The sequence below is a fragment of the Culex quinquefasciatus genome, chromosome 2 (genome assembly GCF_015732765.1).
Source record: "Culex quinquefasciatus strain JHB chromosome 2, VPISU_Cqui_1.0_pri_paternal, whole genome shotgun sequence".
In the NCBI taxonomy this organism is placed as follows: Eukaryota; Metazoa; Arthropoda; class Insecta; order Diptera; family Culicidae; genus Culex; species Culex quinquefasciatus.
The window spans coordinates 206,669,533-206,688,221 of NC_051862.1; the positions used below are offsets into that span (position 1 = coordinate 206,669,533).

The window sequence follows — 18,689 nt, forward strand, 5'->3', positions numbered from 1 at the left end:
TGTTACATTCTTATTGGAATTCCATATAAACTGTAACGGGAACTGCAGGCACCGGGTCCTGACTATTAACAATACATTTCTGAAAATACTTCACCTTAATTTAATAAACAACAAACACTTATTATTTTCATTCAGAGTGAAAACATCAACAATCAGTCTTCACAAAATAACTGAAAGATTAACTGTCTGGACCCGGTGCCTGCAGTTCCCGTTACAGTTTATATGGAATTCCAATAAGAATGTAACAGAAAAATCAGGCTTCGGGTCAACTGGTCCAGAATGATTAATTTAGACACATCTAAATTAGATTTTTATTTTGAAATTTGCGAAACGTAAAGTTTTTGTAACTCGTTTTTACTGGAATTGGGTCCTAAAATGAAGATATTATTGTTCACAACGATAAAGATTCTTTTTCTGAGTAATGACCCTTTGTAGGACCACAAAGGATTTAAAATATGTTTTTAATCAATTTTGAAAAACTTACTTCGCGGCCCTTTTTGGCAGAAAAGGTTCTACTTGACATCTCGTTACAAGGGGACCGTAGTTGATCCATCGAAAAATGTTATCTTGCCAATTTATTAATTTTTTTTGCGATAAAATGAAAAAAAAAAGAGTGATCAGAAATGGTATTTAAAAGTGTTTTTTACCATTGTACAGTATGTAAAAAAAGTATTTACACCCCTTGAGCACTATGCACATTTTGTGATGAAACATGTAAAGAATTTAAAGTTTGACAGGAACCTAGTACTACGTTTTGTTCAGAAACTCATGCCAAACATTTTGCTACAAACAGCTCATGAAAAGATGATTTCTATAAAAGTTATATAACAAATACTATTACGAAAATAAAAAGGTGCAAAAAAGTTTGTACACCTTTCGAAAAATTAACATAAATAATGTTATTTGTTGACAAATCACCATAAATCCAGTCTCCTAACTCCAAATAGGCATCCTTGACTGATTAAAAAATGATTTGGATTGAATATAAAGTTTACTAACTACTTAGTATAAAAGTTTATATAACTCTGGAAATTCTATATAAAACTTATCTAAACTTAATTTTGCAAACTTTTAATTCAACTAAATGTCAATATATTACCATAGAATTGCTAAATAAATATTTTGGAGTGGGTATAACACCGTTTTGGGGGTATTTGTATCGATAGAATAGATTTTTCGTTGGAATTTCGTACCAACCCGGAATTACGTCGTCGGAAAATCCGCCGGCATTCGAACCGGTCCATAATTCTTAAGTCAACCTATGTGGCATCGGAAAGGGCATACAATTTCCGATCTTTTGATACCCATACATCTAGGTTTTCTATAAAACCCACGATTTTATATACCTAGGTAAAAACGTTGTTATGGTTTTGTTTGAGCAATCTGCCAAAAATGTATGGAATTTCGTAATTTTTGTTCTCGTGGATCAAACTTACTTTTTGCCCAGGTATTTAAAAACGTGGGTTTTATAGAAAACCTAGATGTATGGGTATCAAAAGATCGGAAATTTTATGCCCTTTCCGATGCCACATAGGTTGACTTAAGAATTGTGGACCGGTTCGGATGCCGGCGGATTTTCCGACGACGTAATTCCGGTTGGTACGAAATTCCAACGAAAATCTATTCTATCGATACAAATACCCCAAAACGGTGTTATACCCACTCCAAAATGTTTATTTAGCAATTATATGGTAATATATTGACATTTAGTTGAATTAAAAGTTTGCAAAATTAAGTTTAGATAAGTTTTATATAGAATTTCCAGAGTTATATAAACTTTTATACTAAGTTGTTAGTAAACTTTATATTCAATCCAAATTATTTTATAAATCAGTCAAGGATGCCTATTTGAAGTTGGGAGATAGGATTTATGGTGATTTGTCAACAAATAACATTATTTATGTTAATTTTTCGAAAGGTGTACAAACTTTTTTTGCACCTTTTAGTTTCGTAATAGTATTTGTTATATAACTTTATAGAAATCATCTTTTCATGAGCTTTTTGTAGCAAAATGTCTGGCATGAGTTTCTGAACAAAACGTAGTACTAGGTTTCTGTCAACATTAAATTGTTTAGATGTTTCATCACAATATGTGCATAGTGCCCAAGGGGTGTAAATACTTTTTATACATACTGTATATACAAATTTACATAGGGCTTTAGGACCCTATTGAAAAAGGAATAGAAAAGAGTAAAAATTACTAAATTTTAATCCATTCTTATTTTATCAAAGAATGTTTTTCAAACGATTATTTATTTTTTCAAAAAGATTCAAAATATCTAGTAATTCGTTTAAAACATGTTGTTACCAATTTCCCTTATATTTTTTGTAATTTCTGTTTTTTTTTTAATCCAAATCAATGTTGATTTGTAGATAAAAGATCCAGTTTTATAAGACTCCATGACATGACTTTAAGGTAGAGTAGTCAGACTTTAGGGTAGAGTGGTTATGGAAGCTCCCTTGCAAAGTTATTCATTAATTCATTAATTGATTCTTGGGTGTAAAAGTAAATTATGACTAAAAATTAAATTTTCGCTCATAGGCTGCCAATTTTCGACCCATGGGTAACAATGAAACACTTTGATTTTTCTTCATTAAACATTTCAAAATCTACAGAAATCTTTCAAAACATGAATTGGGAGTGATTTTTGGCATAATTATTGAGTTTGAACTTCATTTATCCAAAAATATAAAGTTATTTGGTAAAATATATGGATTTTACAAAATTTAAATACTTTTTAGTATAACTTTTGTTAATTGAAGTTTCGTTTTTTTTTTATTTTGCACAACCTGGAAATTTCTGAAAAGTTGGCATTTTATGTCCCCTAAAACATATAAAAAAATAAAAATAGTGTTTTTTGCAAATCAAGTTTTAGTGACAAAAAGTTAAATTAAAAATCACCAAAATTTTTTTTACCTTGTATCATTTTTGCCTTTCTTACTAAAGAAAGGTATACGTTTTACTTTATGGCTGGACGTCATTTTCATCGTCGTAAATAAGACGATACAGCATGAATATTAATCGGAAAAATCGCCAAAAAATCACACTGCATTGATTTTCGACGCTCTATCGATTCATCTTGACAGAACTCGTCTATCTCCAACCCTCGAATTTTGAGAAAATAAATTCCGTGGAGATCGAGTGATGTTCGTATGTGGTAAAATTTTGCCAAATTTTGTGTCGCGCCGTTCTCAGCTCCCCTGAATCCGATTTTAATTCTTCTGAATGCAGATGAAAGCTAGTGTGCTGAACCTGGGCGAGTTGCCGCTCAAATTTCGAAATATCCATCTGTTTTCGGATGTGGACAGACTTTTCAACAAAATACACAGTTTTCAAATGAAAATATGGTCAAAATTTTTCATTTTTATATCTTTTATTCATCTCAAAAATTGCATTTTTCGAGCTCTACAACCTCCCAAATTTTCATCCAGATTCATAATATGGTTCTGGAGTTAGAGCCGTTTGATTAACCTACCATAAGAAAAAAAATCCCAAAAAAAAGGTAAAAGCCCACCTGGTGACCTTCGCCAACATATTTCGTTTCTAATTTTATTCGAAATTTCTTCCTACATTCATAGTACAGACCATGAGTGAGCATCTGAAACAAATTTGACATCGATCGGCAATCCCGAACAATTTTTAGAACGATTTACTTTTTGCCTTTCTTACTAAAGAAAGGTATAGGTTTTACTTTAAGCCAGGACGTCATTTCCATCTTCGTAAATATGTCGATTCAGCATGAATTTTAATCGGAAAAATCGCCAAAAAATCACACTGCATCGAGTTTTGACGCTTCGTCGCCAAGTCGACAAGTTGTCAAGTTGGGATTCGAATACTGGCGCTAGAATGCTGGCGCACATATGTGTTGGTTCGAGTTATACTCGTTTGTAGTAGCTTGTCTACCGATGTTTCCTTCAACATGTAAGACATCGTAGCTTTTCGTTTTCTTTTTCCCAGTCCGTTTATGCATAACTTTCCAATGTTTATACAAAAACTTTTTTGACATAGGACATTCATCTGGGTACAAACAATTTGTTTCCCGTGTTTTTCTTAAATCGCCTTGAAGTAGGCTTCATTTGTCGTGTCGTTTTATTTAACAGAGTTCATTGGATTCCAATAGGAGCTTTCGAAGCTTCTAAGCTTTATATCGTTTTCAAAGTTTTCAATGCTCGCGACGCCAATGGCTATCTACCTAAGGTATTGCGATTGAGTGTGTAGTGGTGCGGTTGTAAAAATATCTATCTCTGACTCTCTCACTTTTGTAGATGCTGAATGGCAAGCTTCCCACTGTGCGGTTAACTTGTTCCTCGGTTTTGCTTTGCGCCTGCTTTGTTCGCTTTTTGGGCTCGTACCAAAACTAGAACACCAAAACCGCGGTGTGTGTCGTCACTTGCGCATTCGAAGCTTTATTCTATTGGTGAAAATTGCGTTTTCAATTTCTTTTAGAAAACATATAATTAATAATACCTTGCTTTCATCATAAGATTTTTTGTATCAAGTCGATGTTGTGAATTGAAAGAAGTTATATTCTTTAGTAAGAAAGGCTCTATATCACCCCTGGTGGGGTTAAATCGGGTTTTTTCAATGTAGTCCTAATCCATACCTACAACTTTGCCGAAGACACCAAATCGATCAAAAAAATCCTTCAAAAGATACTGATTTTTAAATTTGCATACATCATTTTTGTATGGACAGCTGCTGGAAAATTATATGGACAAACTAATGATGGCTTCTTTGGGCATACCGAAGGCACCAAAAAAGTTTCAGCTGGATTAAAAAATACAAAAATTTAAATTAAAAGAAGAGATCGATTTCGTAAAGAAAAGCTCATAAATTAAAATAATGGAAACAAAAACCTTACATTTAAAATTAAGTGCTAAAGACGAATAAAGTGAAATGAATTTTAAATTTTACAAAATATTGAAAAAAAATATAAGAGTTAGAAAATAATTTTCTAACACGTATGTTTGGGATTCCCGACTTTTCCCAACTTTTTAACAAGAAATCTTTTTTTTTACTTTTCCCGATTTTTCGCGGCTTTTGGCGAATGCTCGACCTTTGCGATATTCCATTTTTTTAATGATCCAAAGCACCTCAATAGAACATGGGAAAGCTCCCCAAAAAAGCTGAATCCAAAAAAAAATCAAATGTAATTTGTCACTTTTGTAGAGCATTGCTATGGCTTTTTGGACCAAAAATAACAAATTCAAATTTATTGCCAACAACCTCCACCGCTAAAACCCAAAATTGCCACAACCCATCAACAACCATTTGCCTCTCGACCGCATATTCCGGTTTTCCAATCATGCCGGCCAATAATCGAATCCGCAACAAAATCCTGATTCACCGATTGGCATTCAGGGCACGCACTCGAGTCAGCTGAAGAGAGATAGAGAGAGATCGATTTAACGCTTATCACCAGCCAGTACCTAAACCTCCACTTGAAGCTTCAGCCGAGAAGATGGAAAGCTTCCACGAGGTTCACAGTATCTGAGAGACAGACGAGACGCTTCTTCAAGTTTGTGTCGTAGAGATTAATTGAGTGGAATCGGCATGAAAACAAAACAAACCGAGTTCGATAAGACCTGCTCGAGCCTAAACTTTGATAAGACGCCAAACCAGCTGATAGGCTAATCCTGGTTCTGGATTAGAGGGAGGAAACGAACAAGTTCACCACCGATAAGCTCGTAGTTCTGCCAAGCTCACCGTCGGAGATGCGTCCGGAGTACTTCGAAGTTATACCTTGTAGAGGCCGCGCGCGCGATGCGGTGTGCTGATTCATGCCTGAACGACTCCAACCAACTCCTCGTAACGTCTTATTTTGTCCATTTCAAATGATGGCGATGACGATCGACGGTTACATGGTAAGATTTATGCCGTCGAGTACACCGCATTTTTTCTACTCTGCGCTGCGCGCTCAACTCTCGTTTAAGGTAGAGACCACTTTCCGCGCAAGGATAAAAATCAAGATCGTAAATCGTATAGATGGTCTCCAAGAGGTACTCGTGAACGCGTGTTTTCAGAGACATTGAACTCAACGCTGTCCGAGTGTCGCACGCCTTGAACTGCGAACACAGATCTTCAGCTGGGTTGTAGAACAGCTGTGGTACACAACTCCCTTATCGATGCGGTTATGTGGTGAAATGGTTTGTTTTTTGATCGCTGCATTAGTACGAACACAAAAACGCATTATACAAAGTGTTGGTATAGAATGTGGGCTTGTCACGCCACGCACCTTTCTGGTGCAAGCCCCGAACATGGTCGCCCGCTACAGTCTACAGCACACCTCGCCAAATTAGAGGTGTAATAATCGATTGAACTGCAATCGAACGCCAACAATCAGCTATTGCTGAAGAAGTCGTCGTCGCCGCGTACAAGCCGCATACCGGCTGCAAGAGCTGGCAATCCGAACCTCCTCTGGGAGTAAATCAAACCCGTACGTCAGACTACTTTATGGCGTTTAGAACAGCTCCGCGGAGTTCATACGGCATAGTGAAAAGCTCATTACCTGGTCGTACGCTCGTAAATCAGGACTGACGCTAATCAGGTGAACATCTCGGCGGAGGGTTCATAATTGAGTTACGGGGGCCAAGGTTGAAGGGGGAGCAGATGAATTGGTTTGGCACAAATCGGTGGAATGTGTGTGGCAGTGTTGGTATTATCGCGCTCTCGCGAGAAAATTTTCTCTCTCTCGAGTTCTCGCCGCGAGTCTCGAGCTGCCGAGAGAAACTCACCGATTGCCCGGGTTCTCCTCCGCTCGCGAACGGGCTTTCTCGCGAGCCAGAATTGCCCGTTCGCGAGAAGTTGAACGTGTTAGAAACGAACAAAAAACAACACAGCGATTGAAGTTACACCTCTATACCATCGCCTGGTTCGTATTCATAAGCCTGATAAACAAATTGCTAGCTTAGGGCGAACGGCTAGCACGAGGCGCTCGCGAGCGCTCGCGGCGAGAGCGAGAACGCGAACGAAAATGCGAGCGCGAGCGAGAAGAGAAAAGTACTACAAGTTCTCTCCCTCGTTCGCGAGCGAGAAATGCTTTCCTTCTTCTCGCTCGAATTCCAACAATGGTGTGTGGTGTAGATTGACCGGTGGCACGCGAACAAATTTTGCGACTGTGTGGAAATGTGTTAATTGGAGCACATTAGGGAAAATGAGGTGGTAATGGAAATCGGGAATGAGGATCAGTAAATTGAGTAGTTTTACGTTCTTAATTTACTCAGACTACGCAAAATTGACAAACAAAAACTTATATCGTATTTTACTGCGCAGATCAAAATGATTTCGGATCATGAGGAATTGAGACCGGTTCCAAATGAAACGCAAGCCATCATTGAGGAATTTGATAAGATCAGCCCATTTTAAAATTCATATCTGAACTGATGTATTTTTGAGTGGAGAGTCCAATTTACTCTCCTTCCGCATTGGCTATTTCTTAATCCTGATTTTTTTTGTTTTCATCTGTCTTCTGTTTTTTGGATACATCCACGCCACATCTTATGTATTTTTCTTGACATTCTTCATATTGTTCATCACACTTACTATAAGTCTTTGTGAACAGACACTGAGCTCGATTTGCTCTTCATCCGCATTGACCTTTTCTCATCAATGTTTTTCCTTTTTATTAGTAGTTAGAATCAAAGCCGGGGATTGCACCAAGGCAGTGGACAGTATGCTGTCATGGCGGAGACTGGACGTGGATAGTGGAAGACCAGAACTACGTCACAAGGGGAAAATAGTGTATTAATTGTACAATTCTTACGGATTTTCTAATTACTACATCTATTAACCTCAGTCTGTTTCCAGCCCTGTGCCCTTGTAGGCCCTTAACTGGGTGCGAGCCCTGTTTTTCAGCTTAGTCAGATTTTTTTTCGGAGTTATTGGCGGTTACTGCCGGACCTTTTTAGCTCCTTCATACGTCAGTAAATTGAAGATCAGGTCAAAATACTTTCCATTCCAGGAATGTTTTAGAAATCGTGGGCCTTTTTGTTTGAAACATAATTTGAAGAAATCCATAACAAACATTTACGATGCCGGCAACAAGCCAAAACTAAATTTGTATTGGTGAGGACCACAGATTGCTGTCAAACAACACACAGGTAAATCGTTATGATCGTGTTTCATCTGTGAACATCTTTTATATCAGAAAAAATGTGTAATTTTACCCCTGAAAATGTATAATGTTACCACATATCTGATGTAATGTCACTTTTTCAGTCTAAATTGTGGTAAAATTACATCATTAAAGTAGTAATAATCAACCTTCCAAAATTACACCTTTCAAATTTACACAATTTTTTATTGTGTACCATGGTGAGTAGCAAATCTTTGAGAAGTATTTCGGTTACGTTTCATTCTATTGCATGTAAATGAAGACAAACAAATAACCAGGGCTATGGAGTCGGAGTCGGAGTCGGAGCCGGAGTCGGTGGAATCGGGTCTTTTTGGGGACCTGGAGTCGGAGTCGGAGTCGGAGTCGTCAAAACTCGAACAGCTGGAGTCGGAGTCGGAGCCGGAGTCGGCTAAAGTTTATGAGCTGGAGTCGGAGTCGGAGCCGAAGATTTCTGATACCCGGAGTCGGAGTCGGAGCCGGAGTTATCTTAAATTCAACAAAAAATATTGTATTTTTAATTGTTCAGTATTTCCTATATAACAGCTTAATTTACAAAACAACTTAAATTTTTAATAGATTTATCAGATGCCATTATGTATTTGAAGCTTTTTATTGTGATTGAAAAGCTCTAATTGTGTTATTACACTATAATCACTGAATGATAACCTCTTACCCAAGTATGTAGTATCATAATTCAAAAAATAATAAAAAAAAATTGATTATGGAATCAGACTATTTTCATATTCCCTTTCAATTCAAATTTGACCAAATTTCATCCAGTTATTTCTGAAAAAAAGTACACACAAAGTCATCTTTTACCCCGATAGCGAATGTCTTAGAGGTTTTAAGTTAAATCATTTTTTAGGAAACAATTACGAGGTACATAAAAAGATTATAAATAGTAATCACTGTTTTTGCAGATCGAAAAAGAGTCACTGAAGTTTAACTTTTGTAACAAATAATCAACGATAATAACAATCTCTTACTTGGAACTCAACATGCGCATTTTGTTTATAACTGAGTACAAAAAAATCAAAGTGTTGCATTTAAAATAATTTAAACTAACAAAAAATGTCAAAAGAAGTTGCAACAAATTTGAAATAATCATTGATTGTTGATGTTGATGTTGATTTTAGGTAAACTATTTTGATATCGTTGCAAATTATCGTTGAACAAATCTCAAGAATTCAGTACAAAAATGAACTAATAAAAAATGTATAGAACAAAATTTATTTTTCAAATATTATAAATAAAAAAACACAGAATCAAATTATTATCAATGAAATATTTGTGACCTAGAAAATATTTTACTTGTGGTTATTTGTTTATTATTATATTTTAAGTTTTTTCATATATTTTGATGGAGGCGCAAGATCATCCATAAAGCTTCGTTTCAGGTGGAGATTCACGAAGTATCGTGCACCTCCTTTTTAAAGTATATAAAATTTTAAAATTAAAATAAATTAAAAATTTCCAGGTTAAAATATTTTCCATGTCACAGATATTTGAAAAGAACATCTTAAGCGTCCTTTCCGCGAAGAAATTGTTTAGATACATTGATTTGCAATAATAATCTCCTTCAGTCATGGCGTGATGTCCATCTACGTCTTAAAAAAAAACAAAAAAAAGTTTCGTTTGAAATTCTCATTTAAAAAACAAAGTGCCTGTCACTGTGCTTCTTACAAATGTCAGCCTGAAAGTGAGCAAATTGAATTTTAATGTTCAATAGATCATTAAGGCAGATTTCTTTTAGTTATTCATTCAAAAATAACAATTTAATATTTAAATTTACTAGCTTTGAAAAAAATATTCTCAAATTTGAGGTTAAGCAAGTAAATCTAAATTTACTTACAAAGCTGTTCTTCTCAAAATGCCTCTAAAACTGAAGATATTTTTTGATTTCTGTTTCCATTACGTATAAAACTTGTAAGCTAGAAACTTTTTTCCGTTTATTTACTTTACTTTACTTTTACTTAACTTATTTTTCTTGAGAAAAACATGACGCTTAGAGAGTATTTAATTAATCCTATTTATCAATCTTTTAAAAATAATTAACTTATAATAGATAACTAACTTTTGAAACATTTAAAAACATTTGGAGTCGGAGTCGGAGTCGGCTAGAGTTGGTAGGCCGGAGTCGGAGTCGGAGTCGGAGCCAACCATTTGTTCAAAGCCGAAGCCAGAGTCGGAGTCGGAGTCAGCTAATCTGAGAAAGCTGGAGTCGGTGTCGTTTGAAATATGACCCGACTCCGCAGCCCTGCAAATAACACTTGTAAACCAATACTTAATAATGGATTCATGTAATATATTTATCTTGAGAAGGGTTTTGTATTGATGGTTTTGTATTGATGTGTATTGATTCTGCAAATTTCTTTATTTCTCACAAAAAAAAATATTTATTAACAAACTTAACCCCCTTCGATTTTTAAATTTTTTATAAAAAGATTTCATCTTTCGAGCTAGGGATCCGACAGACCAATTGTATTTCGCCAAGTCAAGATTTTTTGTGGAAAATAAAAAAACTTTTTTTAAGTTGATTGACATTAAAATGTTTTTTATTTTTCATTTAATTAATAAAATTTAAAAATAAAATGTTCATTCTTGTCCAACCTTCAAAATATTTAGAATAAGTTCAGAAAAAATAAGTTTTTTTTAAACTGATTTTCGCCTTGCAAAAAATGTGAATGTCAATGAATGTTTTTTTCTAAAGAAATAAATCATTTCATGGTGATTTGGATCGCACATTCAATGACTATAGCTTCTTTCCAAATGAAAAGAAATTCTGGAATATTCTTGGGGGGCTTTCTCACTTCTTGAAATTTGTCGAGCATGTCGATTCAAGCAACTTTTTCCAAGAAACCCAATTTTTTTATCGTAATCTAAACTTTCTACAAAAAAAAGCATCAAAACCACAAGAACAAACCTTTTAAAATGATCTTTTAAAGAAAACAAATTGAGAAAATTCCTGCTTAAATGTTAGTCATGATTTGAAAATGTGTGTGTGAGGACTTCTTTCAAGGAAGAAATGATTCAAAATGGTTTCGTTGGACCTAGGTGAGAATGGATGAGGAAAAATGTATTTGTATGTATAAACATAAAGCTGTAAAAAACCAAAAATATTTTAAACCTAACAAAAATCTTTGTTTGAAAAATAAAAAAAATATATGCAGAAATGAAATTAAAAAAAGATCTTAAATTGATTTAAAATTAAGAATATTTTTGTAGCTTGTTTGCCATGTTTCGTTTTGGAAACGTTTTTCCCCTGAATTAAATCTTCCCTCGTTCCCCTTGATTTTCTGCCATTTTTAAGGTTCTCTTTCACATTATCAAATGTTATACTTATAAAAAGAAAAAAATATATAATTTCATAATGAATTCTAGCGTTTCTCACAAGTGTTACTTTCAATGTCTCACGTAACTTTAAACTCGCAAAAATACCGCCCCAAAATTCCAGCAAAATCTACATTTTAACCACAAACGAATCGACACGACGCTTGCCCAAACAACCGCGTTCTAGAGTTCCAGAACCAGAACAAAAATACCAACCAACCAAACACAAACTTTGTTGGGTTGGCCTTTGGCTTTGCAGTTTTGTCGTCGCGATATGTACCAAACGCCCGGTACGTGCTGCGGCTTTCGCGAGACTGGCAAAACCCCGGAACATTCGCGCGCCACACTAGTTTGTGAGATAAGAATGCAAATATTGTGGTGTTTTTGTGTTTTGTTAAATAATGGAGAATTACTTCAATTAGAATGCTTTTAAGGCTAGTTTTTTTTACGACCAGCGTTGAATAAACCTTTTCTTCTTTTCTGCTCAGCAGCAGCAATCAAACGTTAATCAAAACAAAATCCCAACGAAAACTGGTTTGCCAGCAGCCGCCAAGAATAAACTGGTTCGACCTTTCCTCACGCGCTTTCAGCGCGCGATCACGGAATCGAAAATTAGTCCCAACGGCCGGCTTGAGCCATGGGAAAACTACTAAATCTGGCGCGAGTGTATAAACAAAGGAATGAGTTGGGAGGCCCTTTTCTGTATTTTTTTTTTTTGGGTAAGCTTACAACGTTGTAATTTGAACTGTTCTAGACAACGACGATGACTTTGGTGTAATTTAACAAGTCGCTCAACCCCTTTTGAAGAATGTGAACTTGTAATCAAGCAAATCTACCTGTTCGCCGTGGTTGAAGCTGTGTTCGTGAAGTGTGGTCCGGGAACGATTCTTTTCCACTTGCTTCTTTCGCTGGCATTCCAAGTCTTCTTCCACGAGAAGTCGGCGGAATATCCAGGTGCAGCAGCTAGGCCGTACTTTCTTGCTGTTGCTGGCTGCTCCTTCGTTCGTCTAATTGGACTCTCCAGTCGGAACGTTGAACCTGCGCCACGCTACCACACACTTCCGGATGGTTTTTAACTCCCAAATTCGATCACTTTGCACAAATCACCTTCAAATTTGGCTTGCTTCAGCAGAGCTTTAGGCTTACATAAATTGGATTTTCCTCTCTTCTCCTTGACTTGGCTTCGCCAAGAACCACCTGAGTATGCAAAAGAGGCCGCCGCACACCTGAGGCCAAACAGCACAGAAATTCACACAAACACAAACTCACAAGCTGCTTTTTCGCACACACAATCACAATCGCACAGCCTGTTCAGCAGCAGATCTAGAACTTTTTAAGCTGCGTCAAACAAAAACGCTTTCCTCTGATAACCACCGCACACCATTATCTGGTGCTGCTGCCTCCCCCAACAACCCGTGACTTCCCGGGGCAAGGGGATCCCGCTGCTCCTCTTCTCCCCAAGGAGGAAAAAAGGGACGACGACGACGACGCCAGTCAGCACACAAAAGCGATTGATTTTTTCGCTGCTTCCCGTCCCGTTCTCAGCAGCAGCAAACTTGCCTTTTCCGCCGTCAATACCCACAATCCCAGCCGGATGTTCCGGAACCCGGGGTTCCACTCTTCTCCTATCCCAAACGTTTCTTCCTTTATCACACGCTGAAAAAACACACAAAAAAGCTGCACAAGAATCCCACAGACAGCAGCGCGCACACACACACACACGCAGACACTCACGGGGGGACCGATAAAAAGAATGTCCGTTCCGCCGTACGAAGAAATACTCCTGCGCGGACACAACCGATAGATTCCGATGAAAGAAGGCGACTGAACGCAGCAAAACGAACGAAACGTTTGAAGTTTCTCTGCAGTGTGCGGGGAGAGAAAGAAGAAAAACAACGTTTGACAGCGAGAACTGTCAGTGTCAGGCCCAGTGTGTGTACGGTTAATTTAACTGACACAGATATGAGAAAATTGAATAGTTTTTGAAATTATATTTGTTATTATTTTTGATATTTATATTAAGTAAAAGTTTGAATAAGTTTATGTCATCCGGTCAAAATCGGCCGAAGAATCCGGGAGCAAAAAAAAGTTTTTCAACATGCTTAAAATTTTTAATAAAATTTTCATAATAGAATTTCCGTTGAAAGCAATTTGAAACGCATTTTCCTGCTTTTTATAATTAATATGTTTGACTCGCTTTAATAGCATGATTTTTGATAAAGTTCCGATGTATTTTGCGCGATTTTTTTTATTGCGCGAATTTTTTTTTCGCGAAAACAAAATCATCTAATTAGAAATTTAGAAAACTGTTTCTAAACAAGTGCATTGGTCTAAGACGCATCGAAATTTTTTATCAATAGCTAATATCTCCGGTTTCAGATTTTCATCATCCTAAAGTCTATACGTATTTTGAGAGTCAAGAAGTCAATTGCAAAAATCGGGAATTTTGTTGTGCCTATTTTGCTGAAAAGTCTTAATCATAGTCTCCAACTTCGCCGAAGACATAAAATCGAATAATAGAAAAAATAAATAAAAGTTGAAATAACAAGTCACAGTCTTAACATTTGAATGAAAAAAGTGTCTTAAAATGCATTTTACACTAGTGCAAGATTTGACGAAAACAAAAAAAAAATTGCGAAAAAAAGAACTTTTTGCGATACCAAACATCGGACATTTTCAAAAATTCAATCCAGCTTTTTAAGCGAAAATGGCGTTCGAATGGTGAACGCCCGAAATGTCAAAATCACGCAGTGGCACCAACATTACGAAAAAAGTGTGCCATGGCATGACAGCCGCATTTTTTTCTAATGTTGGTGCTACTGTGCGATTTTGACATTTCGGACGTTCAACATTCGAACGCCATCTTCGCTTAAAAACCTGGATAGATTTTTAAATCAAACCAAACAGACTAAAAATTATTCTAAATGAAGGGGAATGCATTTTAAAATGATCACATTATTTTTTTATATTTTTTAATAATGAATGGAATTAATAAAATCTTAAAATTCTAAAAAGTTTTCTTTTTTTTCTAATGAAATTTTTAGATTGAATTTGTAAAACTCATGAATTCATAAAATTCTTAAAATCCTTGAAAATTTTGAAAATCTTGAAAATGGGTCCTAAAATGAAGCTTAGATATTATTGTTTACAGCGATAAAGCTTATTTTTTCTGAGTACAATGACCCTTTGTACGACCACAAAGAGTTTAAAATGGATTTTTAAATCAATTTTGAAAAATTAACCTCGCGGTCCTTCTTGACAGAAAAGCTCCTACTTGACAGCTCGGTCGTAGGGGACCATAGTTGATCTATCGAAAAAATGTTGTCTTGTCAAAAACTTTTATTGCATTAAAATGAAAAGAAGTAATCAGAAATGGTTTTCAATCGTGTTTTTACCATCGTACATAAAAATTGACATAGGGCTTTAGTACCCAATTCTCGAATTTTTTTGAAAATCTCAAAAATTCTTAAAATTCTTGTGATTTTCAAAAAAATAAAATTCTTGAAATAATTAAAATTCTTGCAACCCTTGCGATTCCTGAAATTCTTGAAATTCTTCGAATTCTTGATTTTTTTTCGAATTCTTGAAATAATTCGAATTCTCCAAATTCTTCGAATTCTTGAAATTCTTCGAAGTTTTATAATTCTTAAAATTTTATGAAATCCGTAGTAACAGTTCAATAGGGCGAATCTGCGTCTGTAAACAAGCAGTCTATCCTCTTCTTACTTGACGTGAACTGTCACTTGAGCAAAGGGGATAGACTATTACTTGTTCACAAACGCAGATTCGCCCTATTGAACTGTTACTACTGAAATGCTTGAAATTCTTAAGAAAAGTTGAATACTTTATTATTTTTAATTCTTCAATTTACAAAAAAATAATTCTTATTTACAATTCTTAAACCTCTTAAATTTTTTAAAATTCCTAAGGCCGATGCAAATATTAAAAAAAGGTCAAGGGGAGGGGGGGGGGGCTGGGCATAGTCTTCACATTTAAATGAAAAAAGGGTTTTAAAATGCATTTTACACTTGTTCAGTTGTTTTGCAATCATTAGTTTTCAAAAAATCTAAGATCTGACAAAAACAAAAATTGTATCGAAAAAAAAAGATTTTGCATCGAAAATTTTCAAAAAATCTTAAGATTTTTTAATAAACCCAAACATGCTAAAAATGATTATAAACGCAGAAGAATGTATTTTAATTTGATTTCAGCTGGTTGCACTTGAATTTTCATTGAAATTTTGAAGTTTATTATAAAAATATTTGTTTTGCCCCCTGATTTTTCGGGCCAAATTTGAAGGGGGCGTGACAAAAACTTTTAAAAAATTCTGAAAATTCTTAAAAAATTTTAAGGATCTTAAAATTCTTTAATTTTTTTTAAGATCTTAAAATTTTTGGAAATTCTTGAAAGAAATTCTTAAAATTTTAAAAATTCTAAATAATTCTTGTAATTTTTGAAATTCTTACGAATCATGAGATTCATCGATTTCTTTTAATTTTTCGAATTCTTGAAATTTTTAGATTTTTCTCCTAATTCTTCGATTTTATGAAATTCTTGAAATATTTAAAAAATACTAGATTTCTTTAATTTTTTTTTATCAATTTTTAAAAATATATTGAATTCTTTCAATGCTGAAAATTTCCTGAAATTCTTAAAAAATACTTGAAATTCATAAAATTTTAAGATCGTGAAAATTCTGAAAATACTTCTTAAATTACTTGAAATTCTTAAAATTCGAAAAAAAAATTCACAATTTAAAAAAAAATTATATTCTTAAAATTGTATAGTTATTAAAATTCTTAAAGTTCTTAAAATTTTTAATATTCGTAAAATTCCAAAAATTCTTAAAAATTGAGACATTCTTAAAATGTTTGATAATCTTGAATTTTCTTAAGATCCTTAAAATTCTTGAAATTCTTAAAATTTTTGAAAGTCAAAGTTTTTCAAATTCTTGAAATTTTTTAAATTTTTTAAATTCCTGAAATGGAATGCTTGAAATTCTTAACATTCTTAAACTTCTTGAAAATTTTTGAATTCTAAAAATTCTTTTTTTTTTTTGGAGGGTGATCCAGCCGCACATCGTTGATGTCGAAACCTCTAAACTGGGCCCTCGTCCTGTCACGTCCGTCAGTAGTCTTGTCGTACATTACAACTAGAACCAGATCTGCCAATGAATTAGTACACTTCGACCAAATAAACACTGACGCTGTATGGATCTGACTCTAGAATAAATGCACAGTTGTGTGTTATTCATAAGTCCAAAATGTTCAATTATTCATATAAGTCCAAATATTCATTTGCGGATAACTACCTAACTTGAACTGAATACAAGATTTAAAGCAACCTATCCGAAAGCTACTCTTATCTCAAATCCCCGACATTTTAATTATTAACAAAAAAAAAACGTTTCTTTTAAAACCTGTCTGGCTTCTTTAAAAAAAAATAATAATAATAACAGTTGATATTTTACAAGTCGTGAATTGAAAAAGAGACGACCATTTGTTCGTCAGAATTCCAGTAGATCCTCGATTCGCAACAATCTGGGACGGGACGGCTGGATAGAGTCTTCTTTTTGAGTGTTTACGTTTGTATTCTTCTTCTGTTTTTTGCAAGAAAATTCGTGTTCGAAAACAAATATCAAGCAATCTGTGATTCAGATAGCTTGACAATTCAAATTTTCTTGATGATGTTTTTCAACTCAGTGCTCAAGCATGCGGATGACTTTTTCTTTGGTTGAAATGTTGTTTAGTTTTTCCTCGCAGAATTTGGCTGTTAAAATTTGCGGTTGGACGTGGGTGGAGAATCCTGAGTTTATGTTCCATCGTTTTACGGTGGATCCGTTCATAAGGAGCTGCCGGATACAAATTACTTGAAATGGTTAGCAAATCAAAGATGAGTCAAAAAATGTTCACTTCTTCATTTTTTATGTGTTTTTTATATGAAAGATTGTTAATTTTCATTTGGATGTGAAAAATGCAATACGATTCAAATGCGTTTTCTTACTTCAATCTAAAAAAATCCTAAAAAGCACACAAGCGAGCCTGCAAGTCATTAAATGGGAGGGGAGATTTTTTCTTAGATCTGCTCCTGTCGTTGTCCCGTTACGCAAAGAAAGTAAATAAATCTTTTCCAGTTCCCCAAAGAGGAGCACGTCGAATTTAACGGCAATTTTTACTCAACTTTAAAGAAAGTTAACATTCCATAGGTCGCACGCCCTAAGGTGTCAGAATCGAAAGAAATGGCTGGCAAAAATTCAATTTTGTACCAATTAATTCACTTCAAAGAGCAAAAAAGTTTGTTTTTCAATTTGTGGCAAAGAGTTGAAATAAAAAGGTGCGAAAAAAATCAAATAGGCTAAACTGTGGCCTTTTTCTTTGTTTACTCTTTAAATCCAGTACGATGTTGTTTCTTCACGCCACATTTTAATTTCATGGGAAGCACAGGTTTAATATTGTTCAATCTAGATGACATTTCTATGTAACGCGAAAAAAATAACAATAGTTTTAAATGGGCAAAAGAATAGTCAGTTCATGAAATGTATTGTTTTTTAAAATGAAAATGCTGATAAGTCAACATTCGGTGTACGATAGGAATAAATGCCTTTCAATTGAAAATATTTTAAACAATCTATTAATGCAATTTACAATTATTAAATTTTTTAAATTTTTTTCAACTCAAATTACAATACTTCTCATTTTCTCCTAATAAGAAAGGACTGGTTTTGATTGACAGAAGCGGCCATGTTGAAAGTGGTTTAGTTTGACAATAGGTTTTTTTCTCTCTGTTTATCCCATCCCAGGCAACAATGGTCGATACAATCATAATCCGACAACCGTTAGTTCAACAGATCAACGAATTTAGTCCGATATCATTTCACTATTGATTGATCGAGACTCTATGGAAATTTTGACAAATCAGAATGGTTTTATGCTACTTGAATGAAAATCACCGATTCTGATAGAATTACTAAATTCACTGTTACTAATTTTGTCCCTAAATAAGTAAAGGCAAAGTATAAAAAGTTGATATTTATAGTTAAAATCCTAAATTCTACAAACACTATTTTTTTTTAAACCCGCATCCTAACCTGACACCCACATTAAGATAGGGAAAAATCACATATGTAGCGGTTCATTGTACAAATGTGATATTTCCACTATCAGAGAACCTCCTTGTCTCGATGACAGCTTACCGGCCATCGATTAAGCCCTGAGACTACGCCAAAGTGGGTTCTCGCAGCATGAA

General features: G+C 34.7%; 1 protein-coding gene across 1 annotated transcript in view; it reads right to left on the bottom strand.

The window, feature by feature from the left end:
* LOC6054068 overlaps nt 1-13,291 on the bottom strand; it is a 224,900-nt gene extending 211,609 nt beyond the window's left edge. Inside the window, 1 exon segment of the mRNA XM_038254827.1 lies at nt 12,281-13,291. The gene's annotated coding sequence lies outside the window, so the exon portion shown is untranslated.
* Nucleotides 13,292-18,689: the final 5,398 nt, after the last annotated feature.